Source organism: Arachis ipaensis, chromosome B05 (genome assembly GCF_000816755.2).
Source record: "Arachis ipaensis cultivar K30076 chromosome B05, Araip1.1, whole genome shotgun sequence".
In the NCBI taxonomy this organism is placed as follows: Eukaryota; Viridiplantae; Streptophyta; class Magnoliopsida; order Fabales; family Fabaceae; genus Arachis; species Arachis ipaensis.
This window is the reverse complement of record NC_029789.2, coordinates 116,925,093-116,940,398: the sequence shown is the minus strand read 5'-3', so window position 1 is coordinate 116,940,398 and position 15,306 is coordinate 116,925,093.

Below are 15,306 nucleotides of genomic sequence, written 5' to 3'. Positions count from 1 at the left end.
TTGGGGCTTGGGGTGGATAAGAGGCTTCATCATTTTGGAGAGAGGGTTCATAGTAGGAAAGTGGTTCTTCTTGGTACGGGTATGGAGATGGTGTTCATTAAGGTAGTTTTTGGTAATATTCTTGATAGGGTTTTGGTGTTTCTAAAGGTTCTTGCTCATAATGGTCATAAGAATATAGTATGGGTGATTGGTCATACAATGGATGTGGGTCACCAGAAGGTTTTTGGTAAAAATGGGCTTGTGAGCATGGTTGATAGTCATGTTGAGGATAAGGTTCATAAGCATATGGTGGTGGTACTTGATTATCACAAAAAAAGTCACCATAGCCATTGAATTGGCATGCACTAGGATGTGAATTATACCTATAAGTATCCGAAGGTTGTTGCCAATAGGAGTGATCAATTCCTTGAGACTCCTCCCATCTTTGTTGGTTCCATCCTTGATGCATGTGGTCATTGAAGTTCACATTTCCTACAACACAATTAGAACCAAACTCATAGCCAAGAGGGTGAGAATTCATGATAGCAAAGACAAAAATGAAGGCACAAAAACAAGAAGATAAAATCTAGCTACAATCAAACAAGCAAACTATTCACAATATTCACATATATACAATATCCAATAACATAACACCATTGCAACTCCCCGGCAATGGCGCCATTTTGATGAACGGATTTTTGACAGTTTAGAATTTCACAAATGAAGTCTCGTTGTAAAGTATAATTTCTAAACCAACAATAATCATTTCATACAAAAGATTGTTTGTTACTAAAACAAACCCCTAAAATCTATAAACTGAAGTATTTAAACCTCGGATCGTTCTCCCTAGGAATTACAATAAAGTGTCTTGTTATTGGTTATGCGGTGTGTTTTGGGGTTTTTGAGGTAGGAGACAAGATATGTAAAATGCAATGAAAATAAACTAACAACTATGAAAGCTCTTGGCAAGGTTATGAGAATTGGAAGTCCTATCCTTATTATCCTCCTCAATTGTGATGAGAATTATCCATTGCTACCACTTAGTTAACCTTTAACCATGGAGGAAAGTCAAGTGGATGAATCAACTTGATTCCACAAGTCCTAGCCAACTCCCAAGGGAAAGACTAGCTTTAGTGGTATCCAAGTCAATTAGCAACTTCTAATTGTCAATCAACAAAGGAATTAGATAACTCAAGCGTCACTAATTACTCCACCTAGGCCAAGAAGAACAAAATCTACACTAATAACTAGAAGAAGCATTTCATCAAACACATAGAAGGTAGTAAAAGTAAACAACATGAATTGCAAGAATTAAAGGGAGATCTAACTAGAATAGCAAGAGCTCAACAATAGAAAAGGAAAACAATTATGAAACAACAAAGAACTTACCAATTGCATTGAGGAAGAAATGTAGATCTACAAAAGAAAGTTCATAAACTACAACTAACAATACAAAGGAATTACAAGAAAAGAAGAATTCTATAACTACAAGAGAACAATTAAGGAAAGAAAAGGAAAATTAGAAGAGAGAAGAAGAACTAGATCTAGATCTAAACTTAATCCTAATTCTAGAGAGAAGTGAGAGCTTCTCTCTCTAGAAACTAACTTTCCCTCTTAAACTAATATAAACTAAACTAATTGGTCACTAATTGGTTCATCCCCCTTCAATCCTTGGTTTAAATACCATCAGAAATGAGTTGGATTAGGCCCATAATGCTCCTAAAATCGCTGGCCACGAGTTGCATTAAAAAAATCACGTGCAGCATCGGTGCATACGCGTACAGTGTGCGTGCGCACCCTTAAACACAATGAAACTATGGCAAATCTTATATTATTTTGAAGCCCCGGATATTAGCTTTCCAACGCAACTGGAGCCGCATCATTTGGACCTCTGTAGCTCAAGTTATGGTCGATTAAGTGCAAAGAGGTCGGCTTGACAGCTTTGCGATTCCTTCATTTCTTCATGAGTTCTCCATTTCTACATGCTTTTTCTTCATTCCCTCAATCCAATCTTTTCCTCCTAAACCTGAAATCACTTAACAAACACATAAAGGCATCTAATGGAATCAAGGTGAATTAAATTTAGCTATTATAAGTGGTGCACGAAATTGTGATCTCAGGCAACGGCGCCAGAAACTCTGTACGCACATCTTAATAAATCGTTTTTCATTCACAACTTCGATACAACTAACCAGCAAGTGCACTGGGTCGTCCAAGTAATAAACCTTACGTGAGTAAGGGTCGATCCCACGGAGATTGTCGGCTTGAAGCAAGCTATGGTCACCTTGTAAATCTCAGTCAGGCGGATATCAAATAGTTATGGAGTTTTCGAATATTAATAATAAATAGAAAATAAGGATAGAAATACTTATGTAATTCATTAGTTAGAATTTCAGATAAGCGTATAGAGATGCATTCGTTCCTTTGAACCTCTGCTTTCCTGTTGTCTTCATCCAATCAATCTTACTCCTTTCCATGGCTGGCTTTATGTAAGGACATCGCCGTTGTCAATGGCTACTTTTTATCCTCTCTGGAAAATGGTCCGTTGCACTGTCACTGCATGGCTAATCGTCTGGAGGCATCACCCTTGTCAATGGCTGCATCCCATCCTCTTGTGAAAATGGTCCAAATGCTCTGTCACAGCACGGCTAATCATCTGAGGTTCTCGATCATACTGGAATAGGATTCACCCTCCTTTTGCGTCTGTCACTACACCCAGCACTCGCGAGTTTGAAGTTCGTCACAGTCATTCAATCCTAGAGTCCTACTCGGAATACGACAGACAAGGTTTAGACTTTCCGGACTCTCATGAATGCCGCCATCAATCTAGCTTATACCACGAAGATTCTGATTAAGAGATCCAAGAGATACTCATTCAATCTAAGGTGGAACAGAAGTGGTTGTTAGGCACGCGTTCGTGGGGGAATGATGATGATTGTCACGTTCATCACATTCAGGTTGAAGTGCGAATGAATATCTTAGAAGCGGAATAAGTTGAATTGAATAGAAAAACAGTAGTACTTTGCATTAATCTTTGAGGAACAACAGAGCTCTGCATCTTAATCTATGGAGTGCAGAAACTCTACCATATGAAAATACATAAGTGATAATGGTCCAGGCATGGCCGAATGGCCAGCCCCCATGAAAGTCTAAGATAGCATAAAACTGATCAAAGATAGATATCTAATACAATAGTAAAAAGTCCTATTTATACTAAACTAGTTACTAGGGTTTACATAAGTAAGTAATTGATGCATAAATCCACTTCCGGGGCCCACTTGGTGTGTGCTTGGGCTGAGCTTGAATGTTACACGTGTAGAGGTCAATCTTGGAGTTGAATGCCAGTTTGTAACGTATTTCTGGCGTTCAACTCTGGCTTGTGACATGTTTCTGGCGTTTAACTCCAGACAGCAGCGTAGAACTGGCGTTCAACGCCCTTTTATGTCGTCTAAACTCGGCCAAAGTATAAAATATTATATATTGCTGGAATGCCCTGGATGTCTACTTTCCAACGCAATTGGAAGCGCGCCATTTTGAGTTTTGTAGCTCCAGAAAATCCACTTTGAGTGCAGGGAGGTCAGAATCCAACAGCATCAGCAGTCCTTCTTCAACCTCTGAATCTGATTTTTGCTCAAGTCCCTCAATTTCAGCCAGAAAATACCTGAAATCATAGAAAAATACACAAACTCATAGTAAAGTCCAGAAATGTGAATTTAACATAAAAACTAATGAAAACATCCCTAAAAGTAACTAGATTCTACTAAAAACATACTAAAAACAATGCCAACAAGCGTATAAATTATCTGCTCATCAATAAGTCCTAAAAAGCATGTCTTCACTCTTAAGCACAATTAAAGGAGAATTTACAAAACCATACTATTTTATTGGATACATAGGAGAAAAGTTGACAAAACCCTCTAAATTCAACACAAGATAAACCCTAAAAATGGGGTTTATCAAGGTCGTCCTTTGGTGTCTGAGTTGACTTGTCTGATAACTTTTTAGTGTTCTTTATAGAACCTTTTTAGTCATCGACTTCCTTGTAGCCCTATTCCTTTGTTTGAGCGGGGTTGTTCCCCTTTTGAGCCTTAAGTTGTTTCTCAACCTTTTGGCTTATCTTTTGAGATCGTGCTTTGCGCCTCTTCTTTGCTGTCGTTCGACCCGTAGGACTTCGTTATCCGGGCTTTTTAGTCACATTCCAACAACTTTTTAGGTAGTGTTCCGATTAGGAACCTTTTCTTTATTGTTTGTTTGGATGACTTTTTAGCGCTGTCTTGACTTGTGCTTTTGCTTTTTAGGTAGTGTCTTTTTTGCGAGACTTGTACCTTTATAGTGAAGCAGCTCGGACCTTTTGGAGGTGTCTTTGTCCCTTTTTGAGTGATCCTTTGTTTGGTCCGACTTCTCTGTCGGGCCTTCTTAAGTTATTTTTAGTAATCCATTTTTAGTCAAACCTCGTCAGGTCACTTTTTATGGGTTACTTTTTATAACTTCTTGCATTAATCTGCTTCTATCGCTTTCACCTTGTCGACTTCTTTGTAATCGGTCGACGAATTTGTTTTTCACCTTGCCGACCTCTTCGTAATCAGACGATGAATTTGGTTTTCACCTTGCCGACTTCTTCGTAATCGGACAATGAATTTTTGCGTTTTATGAGCTTAGATTAATGCGTCTCGGTAGAAAAATTTTTAGGAAATCTGAAAACTTTATTCAAATGATAATAAAAGATAGAAATATGAACAAGAGTGTATACATATGAGTGCTTACCCTTCTAGATCTCGGCCTAGCACCTCATTAAAAAATATTTTCAGGAAAAAGAGTGCACCTTGACCCAAGATCTTTTATTGTTTTCTAACTATAGTACCTTCTTAGATTACAGGCGTGCCATGACCTGGGTAGCTCTCGTCCCTTGAGGTCGGACACCTTGTAGTAACCTTTTCCTAGTACCTCTGTTACTCGGTATGGTCCTTTCCAATTAGTTGCTAGCTTTCCTTCTCCTGACCGACCTGCTCCGATATCATTTCGGATTAAAATGAGGTCATTGGTGGTGAAGCTTCGCTGGACTACCTTTCGATTATATCTCAGAGCCATTCGACGCTTTAGGGCTTCCTCTTTAATCCGGACTCTTTCTCTGACTTCTGAAAGTAGGTCGAGCTCTTTCCTTTGAGCCTGGGAGTTGGTATCTTCATTATAGAGGATCATTCTAGGAGATCCTTCTTCTATCTCTATGGGGATCATTGCCTCCATTCCATAAGCAAGTCAAAATGGCGATTCCCCAGTAGTTGAGTGGGGTGTTGTCCGATATGCCCATAGGACTTGCGGGAGCTCTTCAGCCCAAGCTCCTTTGGCGTCCTGTAACCTCCATTTTAACCCGGCCAGTATAACTTTGTTGGCGGCTTTCGCTTGTCCATTGGCTTGTGGGTGCTCTACAGAGGTGAACTGGTGCTTGATTTTTAGATCAACTACCAGATTTCTAAAGCCTGTGTCGGTGAATTGAGTACCATTATCAGTGGTGATGGAGCATGGGACCCCAAACCTTGTGACAATATTTTTGTATAGAAATTTCCGACTTCTTTGGGTTGTGGCATTAGCTAATGGCTCTACTTCAATCCACTTTATGAAGTAGTCTATACCTACAATGAGAAACTTGACTTGTCCAGACCCTTGTAGGAAGGGTCCAAGGAGGTCGAGCTCCCACTTTGCAAATGGCCAGGGTGAAGTAACGCAGATGAGCTCCTCAGGTGGAGCTATGTGGAAGTTGGCGTGCTTCTGGCATGGTGGGCATGTCTTAACAAACTCTGTTGCTTCTCTTTGCAAGGTCGGCCAGTAAAAATCAGCTTGGAGCACCTTTTTGGCAAGGGCTCGTGCCCCAAGGTGATTGCCGCACATGCCACTGTGGACTTCTTCAAGAACTTCCTTTGTAGCAGAGGTTGGGACGTATTTTAGGAGAGGTGTAGAGATTCCTCTCTTATATAGGACGTCTTGTATTATGGTGTAGTACTGAGCTTCTCGTATTAGCCTCTTTGCCTCATTTTTGTCTGCTGGGAGCGTTTCTGACTTGAGGTAGTTGATTATGGGAGTCATCCAACCTTGATCCTGTCCTGATATGGCTAGGATCTTTTCTTCCTCCAAGGTTGATGGACTTTGAAGTGTTTCTTGGATGAGACTTCTATTGATGCCCCCTGGTTTGGTGCTGGCTAGTTTTGAGAGTGCATCAGCTCAGATGTTCTGCTCTTGGGGTATATGTCAGACCTCATATCCCTTGAATTGTCCGAGCTGTTCTTTAGTTTTGTTGAGGTACTTTTTCATAGTGGGATCCTTAGCTTGATAGCTCCCTTCTATTTGCGAAGTGACTATTTGGGAGTCGCTAAAGATGGTCAGTCTTTGAGCTCCTACTTCCCTAGCTAGCCTCAAATCAGCCAGTAGTGCTTCATATTCAGCTTGATTATTTGAGGAAGGAAACTCAAATTTTAAGAAGAGCTCGATTTGAGTTCCCTGATCGTTTTCTAAAATGACACATGCGCCACTCCCGGCTTTGTTTGTGGAGCCATCTACATAAAGGCTCCACTTTGTGGGGGTGCCCGGGGTGTCAGTATATTCTGCGATGAAGTCGGCCAGGTACTGGAATTTGATAGCTGTCCGAGCATCATATTTGATATCGAATTCAGATAACTTGAAAGCCCATTGTAGGATTTTTCCTGCTAAGTCTGTTTTCTGCAAGATCCCCTTTATGGGTTGGTTGGTCCGTACTCTGATGGTGTGAGCTTGAAAGTATGGTCGGAGTCGTCGGGAAGTAAGTATGAGAGCGTAGGCAAACTTTTCTATCTTTTGATAGTTTAATTCAGCCCCTTGTAAACCCTTACTGATGAAGTAGATGGGTTGTTGCCCACTTTCGTCTTCTCTGACTAGTGTTGATGCTATGGCCCGACTTCCTATGGCAAGGTATAGTATGAGCTCTTCACCTTCCCGAGGTCGAGTAAGGACAGATGGTTGCCTCAGAAATTTTTTGAAATCTTGGAAGGCTTGTTCGCATTCTGGGGTCCACTCGAACCACTTTCCCTTCCTTAATATTGCATAGAAGGGGAAAGATCTTAAGGCTGATCCAGCTAGGAACCTAGACAGAGCCGCTAGTCTTCCATTGAGCTACTGGACCTCTTTTACACAGGTCGGACTCTTCATGTGAAGTATGGCTTGACACTTATCTGGGTTTGTTTCGATTCCTCTTTGGATTAGCATGAAACCCAGGAATTTGCCAGCTTCTACCGCAAAGGTGCACTTTGCGGGGTTAAGTCGCATGCCATGTTTTCTTATGGTTTGAACACTTTAGTGAGGTCGGACAACAGCGATTTATCACTTTGTGTTCTTACCAGCATGTCATCTATATGAACCTCCATTAGCTTTCCAATGTGATCGGCGAAGACTTTGTTCATCAGTCTTTGGTAGGTAGCCCCTGCGTTCTTAAGTCCGAAGGGCATAACTATATAGCAATAGTTTGCTTTTTGGGTTAAGAATGATGTCTTCTCTTGGTCGGGTTGATACATTGGGATTTGGTTGTATCCTAAGTAAGCATCCATGAAGGAGAGGTATTAATAGCTTGACGAAGTGTCGACTAGTGTGTCGATGTTCGGGAGTGGGTAGCGATCCTTTGGGCAGGCTTTATTGAGGTCGGTGTAATCGGTGCACATCCGCCACTTCCCATTTGACTTTTTAACCAACACCACATTGGCTAGCCATAGTGGGTATTTTACTTCTCTTATGAATCCTGCCTCCAACAAGGCCTGTACCTGCTCTTCTACAGCCTGCGACCTTTCCGGGCCGAGCTTCCTACGCTTTTGTTGTACTGGCCAAGATCCTGGGTATACGGCTAACTTATGGCACATTAGTCCGAGATCGATACCAGGCATGTTAACGGCCTTCCATGCAAAGAGGTCGGAATTGTCTTTTAGGAGCTTTATTAGCATCTCGTTTAAGTCTTCTCTCAATTTTGCTCCTATATTTGTTACTTTGCTTGGATCGTCTCCAATTTGAACTTCTTGAGTTTCACCTTCTGGCTGAGGACGAAGTTCTTTGCGAGCTCGGATTCCTCCAAGTTCTATGGCGTTGGTTTCTTTCCCTCTGGGGTCTCCTTTAAGGTTCAGACTTTCGTTGTAACAACGTCGTGCGAGTTTCTAGTCTCCTTTTATTGTAGCGATCCCCTCTTGAGTGGGGAACTTCATGCATAAGTGTGGAGTGGAGACCACTGCGGCGAGCTAGTTTAACGTTGTCCGACCTATTAATGCGTTGTAGGTTGAGCTCACGTCGACTACAATATAATCTATACTCAACGTCGTAGACCGACTTTCTTTCCTAAAGGTTGTATGTAGGGAGATGTATCCTAGTGGTTGAATCGGGGTGTCTCCCAGTCCGAACAAGTTATTCGGATACGCTTTGAACTCTTTTTCTTGTAGGCCAAGCTTGTCAAAGGCAGATTTGAACAAGATGTCCGCGAAATTTCCCTGGTCGATTAGTGTTCTGTGGAAGTTGGTGTTGGCCAGTATTATGGTAATGACCATGGGGTCGTCATGCCCTGGGATGATGCCCATGGCATCTTCTTGGGTGAAGGTAATATTGGGGAGGTCGACCGATCTGTCTCCTCCTCCAACATGATACACCACCTTAAGATGTCTTTTGCGTGAAGACTTAGAGATCGCACCTCCTGCGAATCCTCCATTGATCATGTGGACATGCCTTTCCGGGGTGTGATTGGGACGTTCAGCTTGTCCGGTCTCGTCATCCCTTCTTCTCTTTCTTGGCTCGTCTGTTTTATTAGCTAGGAACCGATCTAGTCGCCCTTCTCGCGCCAGTTTTTCAATGACATTCTTTAGATCAAAGCAATCGTTGGTGGAATGTCCATAGATTCGGTGATATTTGCAATACTCCGACCGATTTCCTCCTCCTCTTTTATGTTTTATTGTACGAAGGGGCAGGATCTTTTCAGTGTTACATATCTCTCTGTATACATCCACAAGTGACACTCTGAGTGGAGTGTAGTTATGGTACTTTCGAGGTTTTTCAGCAGGCTGATCCTCCTTTTTCCTAGGCTCTTTATCCTTATCTCGAGGTGGGTAGGAGAATCCGGTTTTTGAGGTTTCTCCTAATCGAGAATTTTCCTCCATATTGATATACTTTTCTGCCTGTTCTTGTATCTCGTTCAGAGATGTTGGATTTTTTTGGATATTGAATGACTAAAAGGTCCATCTTTCAGGCCGTTGATGAGCCCATGATGGCTGCTTCTTTTGGAAGACTTTGTATGTCGAGACATGCTTTGTTGAACCTTTTCATATAGTTGCGAAGGCTTTCTCAATCTCCTTGCTTAACTCCCAGTAAGCTTGGAGCATGTATGGTTTTGTCCTTTTGGATGGAGAACCTGGTGAGGAACTTTTTGGCTAGGTCGTCAAAACTTGTGATTGATCTTGGGGGCAAACTGTCGAACCACTTTATTGCTACTTTTGTCAGGGTAGTCAGGAAAGCTTTGCATCGAATTACATCTGAGGCGTTTGTGAGGTACATCCTACTTCTGAAATTGCTGAGATGATGACTTGGATTAGAGGTACCATCATATGGGGTCATGTCAGGAGCTTTAAAGTCCTTTGGGTAGTTTTCACGATCTCTTTAGTGAATGGATCTTGATCTTTGCGGGAGTTATCTTCATGTTTGGAATGAGCAGTTTTGGTTTTGAGATCGGCCTCGAGCTTTGCGAGCATGTCCTCTAGCTCTCGGCGATGTCTCGCTTCTCTTCGGAGGTCTCTCTCGGCCTCCCGCTGATGTTCAGCCTCCTGTTCGAGTTGTTTAAGGCAATTCTGCTGTTCACGGAGGGCATCTAAGATTTCGGTGTTTGGAGATTGCTTGTCCCCCTGGTTTTGAGGCACATCGTTTGATGTGGCATTCATATTTTTAAGTGGGGTTCTTTCTTCCAAACTGGAGTTGTGGTCGTTGTCAAGGTTGTTCGCCATGATGAGGGGATGACTTTCAGGTTCCCTGGCAACGGCGCTAATGTTCCGAGAGTTACCTAAAACTGAAGGCCAATCTCAGAGGAGATCTGCTGTGGTGGCCGGAGCTGTCATGTCCGACTTGTTGGATCTGGTGGTGCTGCTAATCCCTGGTCACCGAAGGGTGGTAGTACCTACAAGAGACTCCGATGTTTAAGTTAGCATGGGCTTTGAGCAGGTTTTTATGTAGAATCAGAGTATGAGTTATACCTGGGTGCTCCAGTGTATTTATAATAGTGTGGAGTGACCTCCCTTAGAGATAAGTTAGTTATCTTATCTTATCTTTTTGGGGGTGGGTCCCCTTATCTTTAGCCAGCCACCTTCAAGCAGGCTGTGATCTTCTGCTTTAGGCCTAGTTGGGCCCTTATAGCAATTTGGCTGAGTTCTTTTGGGAAGAAGTCGGTTGCGACCAACCTTTATAAGAGGCCGGTCATCTCTGTCTTTATTCAGGTCGGCTCGCCTAGCTCGACCCATAGTATGAACAGTAAGAGTGTGTTTAAGAACTCTGGACACCTCTATCTGGGGATTCTAGCAAAGATGAATCACAATCCTAAAGGTTTCACCCAGTTAAAGTGTCTGTAATATTTATGTATCCGGTGGTAATACTGGAAAATAAAGTGCTTAGGGTCATGGCCAAGACTCTAAAAGCTGTGTTCAAGAATCAAAAAGAACTAAACTAGGAGAGTCAATAATATCATCTGGATTCTAAGTTCCTAAAGAGGCCAACATTTATGAGTTTCAATGGATAGTGAGATGACAAAACTATTCAGAAGCAAAAAGCTACTAAGTCCCGCTCATCTAATTGAAACTGAGCTTCATTGGAAACTCTAAGATTTATTGTATCTTACTCTTCTTTTTATCCTACTGTATTTTTAGTTGCTTGGGGACAAGAAACAGTTTAAGTTTGGTGTTGTGATGAGCGGATATTTTATACGCTTTTTGGCATCATTTTCATATAGTTTTTAGCATGTTTTGTTTAAGTTTTGTTAAGTTTTCATAGGTTTTAGTGTAAAATTCATATTTTTGGATTCTACTTTGAGTTTGTGTATTTTTATGCAATTTCAGGTATTTTTTGCCTGAAATTGAGGAGCTGGAGCAAAAGTCTGATTCACAGATAGAGAAAGCACTACAGATGCTGTCTGGATTTGACCTCCTTGCACTCGAAAGAACTTTTGTGGAGCTACAGAAGTTCAAATGGAGCGTTCTCAACGACTATGGAAAGCTGGCTTCCAAAGCTTTCCAGCAATGTATAATAGTCCATACTTTGCTTCAGAATTGAAGTCCCAAAACTGGCATCCAACGCCAGCCTCCTGTCCCAGTCCAGGCGTCCAGCACCCACAAGGAGGAGACTAGCGTCCAAACACCCAAAGAGGACCCCCTAGCCAGCATTCAACACCCTAGAGGCCTCATAGCACGTGGATCTCATCAAAGCTCAGCCCAAACACTCACCAAGTGGGTCTCAGAAGTGGATTTTAGCACTAAAAGACTGTTTTACCCTTTCTTATGTAATTCTTAGTCATTAGTTTAGTATTTAAAGACTTTTTACACTTGATCTTCGAAATATACAGGGAGTTCAGCCTATTTTTGAATTATACATTGTATTTTCTATAAGTATGAGTTTCTAAACCTCCTAGGTTGAGGGGAGGAGCCCTGTTGAGTTTTATGGATTAATAAAAGTACTACTATTCTTTCTCAATTCATGTTTGATTTTCTATTCTAAGATGTATCTTCATTTTTCATCAATATGAATGCGTTGAACTGGCATAAGGCTATCATATTCTACATGGGTTCAGAGTGAGTCTTTCATCGGACAATGATGAACTACCAACTTGATAATACATCTCTTAGACGGCTAATCCACGACTTCGTTGGGGACTTCTCGAGACACCAATTCAATCGAAGTACGGGGAGATTAGGGTCTCTGTGGTTGAGGTTAGAACCCAAAGACGCAGCATCCTCTGATTCGAAATATTTGACCTTATCTGTGGCGTTTTAAGTAGGATCACCAAGGAGAATGAACTGCAGGAGCTTCATCTTCAATCAGACTGGATCCGCCCTAACCGTGGGGTTCAGATCTGGAGGAGTATTAGCGGCTGCTCAAACCAGCGTCAATCACATACAGCCTGCCATAGAAGAAATCATTCACAATTGAAGAAAATAGTAAGACCAGAGTTAATCCAGAAAGACAGAGCATTTCCAAGCCTTAACCACCTTCTTATCATAGTTTACACAACTTCTGAGTTCTGAGTACCCTTTTCTCATTATTCCTTTTATGCAATCAAACAACATACCAATATCTCCTACTCACCTGACTAAGATCTGTAACATAACTATAGCTTGCTTCAAACCACAATCCTCGTGGGATCGACCCTTACTCGCTCAGGTATTACTTGGACGACCCAGTGTACTTGTTGGTTTAGTTGTCGAAGTGTGGGGATTCGTGCACCACCCGCGTTTAACTGCAAGGATTTCTTTGTAAGTGGCATGGTAGGTTTTTCCTGATTCTTTGAACTATCTACTAGCATACACACAGTAGTGTCTTGTCTCATCAATCTCCTCAAGTAACACAGCTCCCCAGAATTCATCACTAGCGTCTGCCTGTAATATCCTTTTTCCTGTGCTAGGAATCTTTAGAGGAGGGGGTCTTGTGCTATGTTCTTCAGGATTTTGACAGCTGTAGTTTGTTCAAGTTTTCATGGTGGGGGTTTCTTTTTCAAGAGTTTTGACAGCTAGCTGGTGTGTCAAGTCACATTTGAAATAAAGTTTTTGATGTAGTTTACAATTTCCAAGAATTGTTGAACTTGTTTGACTGTCATATTTTTGTCAGGAAAATGGATTAACTCTTTGGCAATATGATTTCCTGGTTGAAAAAGTCCATCTTCGAAGACCATCCTGAGGAACTCAATTTTTGTTTTAGCAAGAGCTCTTTTTTTATGATAGCATGATTCCCTGTTCTTTAACAATCTGAGTAAATTAGGCCAAGAGAGCCTTATGGGCTTCATTGTCTTTTGAGAACAGTAGGATGTTATCGATGTAAATGAGTGTGGAATGTAAAATGGGCTCAAAGATTTTAACCATTATTTTTTGGAAAAGAGATGGGGCTACCTTGAGTCTGAATGACATTACTGTCCACTGATATTGGGTTTCAGGAATACAAAAGGCTATTTTGTATCTATCTTCAGGATGAAGCCCTATTTGCCAAAAACCAGCTTTCAGGTCAAACTTGTTGCATATTTTTGCTTCATTTAGCCTTTATGTAATAACTGAAATTCTTGATAGAGTGAATTTGTCATTCTGCAAAAAAAAAACATTGAGTGGCTTGTAATCAATGACAAGCCTCTTTTTTCCTCTATTTTGCTCGGCCCTTTTTTCAACATAAAAGGCTTGACATGTCCAATTAGAATTGGTTGGTTCAATGAGTCCTTAAACAAGAAGAGCTGCACATTCAGCTCTTGCTAATATGAGATCTTCAGGATTCATTCCTGAGTGCGTGGCCCTTGTTGGGTTGATGTCCTCATTCTTTTTAAAAGAAAGGCGAACATAAAAATCTGAATTTTTTCATAAAGGTGTTGGATGGTTGAATTGATCATGACTGTTATAACATGCCTCAAGGAGTTGTTGCTGGACCTCCTTGTATTCCTGTGTAAGGCAAGAACTGCCCTTTGAAAATGAAGAAAATTGAGAAAAAATGAGGGAAAGAAGGGGGGAGCAAAGGGAAGAAGAATAAAAAAAAGTAAAAAAGAGAGAAAAAAGAAGAAGAAAGTAGAGAAAGGTGGAGAAAAGAGGGATAGGAGAGAAAGTGAGAGAGGTCAATGCGGTGCTAATAGCTGAAAAACGGTATGGACAACTCTCTCCAAATTGATCTTTTAAGGTTTTTCAAATAGGAAGATTATGAGAGAGGGAGAGAAAGAGAGAGAAAGGCGGTGAAAAAATTCTGCATGAAAGTGAATAAATATTTTTTTTTCAGATATCAAATGATATTGGTAATAGAAAAATTATACTTTTTCTTTTTGATAAATAAAAGAGAAGAAGAAAGTAGAGAAGGGTGGAGAAAAGAGAGACAGGAGAAAAAGAAAGAGAGGTCAACATGGTGCTAATAGTTGAAAATCGATAGGGACAACCGTCTCCAAGTTGGTTGCTACACTTTTGAGAGAGAGAGAGAGAGAGAGAGAGAGAGAGAGAGTTATGCACAAAAGTGAATAAATACGCTTTTCTTTTAGATGTCAGATGATATTGGTAATAGAAAAATTATACTATTTCTCTTTGATAAAGAAAAGAGATGAAGAAAGTAAAAAGAAGTGAAAAAAGAGGAATAAGAGAGAAAAGAAAAAATGACAACTTAGTACTAATAGTTGAAAACTGGCAGGGTCAATTCTCTCCAAATTGGTCATTGCACTTTTTTCAAAAAAAAAAAGATTATGAGAGAGAGAGGTGTTGGAAATGTTCTACACAAAAATGAATAAATATTTTTTTTTAGATGTAAAATGATATTAGTAATAGAAAAATTATACATTTTTCTTTGATAAAGAAAAGAAAGAAGAAAGTAAGAAAGGTGGGGAAAAGAGGAACATAAGAGAAAGGGAGAGAAGCCAACATGATGCTAATAGAAAAGAAAAAGCTGAAAGCAGGGGCAACTCTCTCCAAGTTGGTTGCTACATTTAAAACGCAAAGTTATTTAAAAAAAATTCAAAGATTAATATATTACTTTTTAAAATAAAAAGTTAAAATATAGAATCATTTCATCAAATATTTCAAACCAATTCTTAAAGATAAAGAAAGAAAAATTGTTGCATTCATTAAAATTAAGTTTAGAGTAAAAGTTGATTCATATTGAATTAGCCAAATATTATTCAAATACAATTGTATTCATTCAAGACAATCTTAACATATCTTGAGAGATGATCAACGATGAGACATTATTTTTCACCTCAGAAGAGCGAGTACGATCCATTATTCACATTTTACAATATTGACGTGATTGAATCAAAGTCATCTAAAGTAAAAAAATTAATAAAATAATAAAGTGAGTAGTGACTAATTTTTTAGTAATAAAAAAATTGTGTATAATTTAATATCATGATTAATTGGTGTATTTTTTTATATATATTTTATTTTATTTTAAATAACAAATTACTATATGATGAACGGATAATTTATACGCTTTTTGGCATTGTTTTTAGTATGTTTTTAGTAGGATCTAGTTACTTTTAGGGATGTTTTTATTAGTTTTTATGTTAAATTCACATTTCTGGACTTTACTATGAGTTTGTGTATTTTTCTGTGATTTCAGGTATTTTCTGGC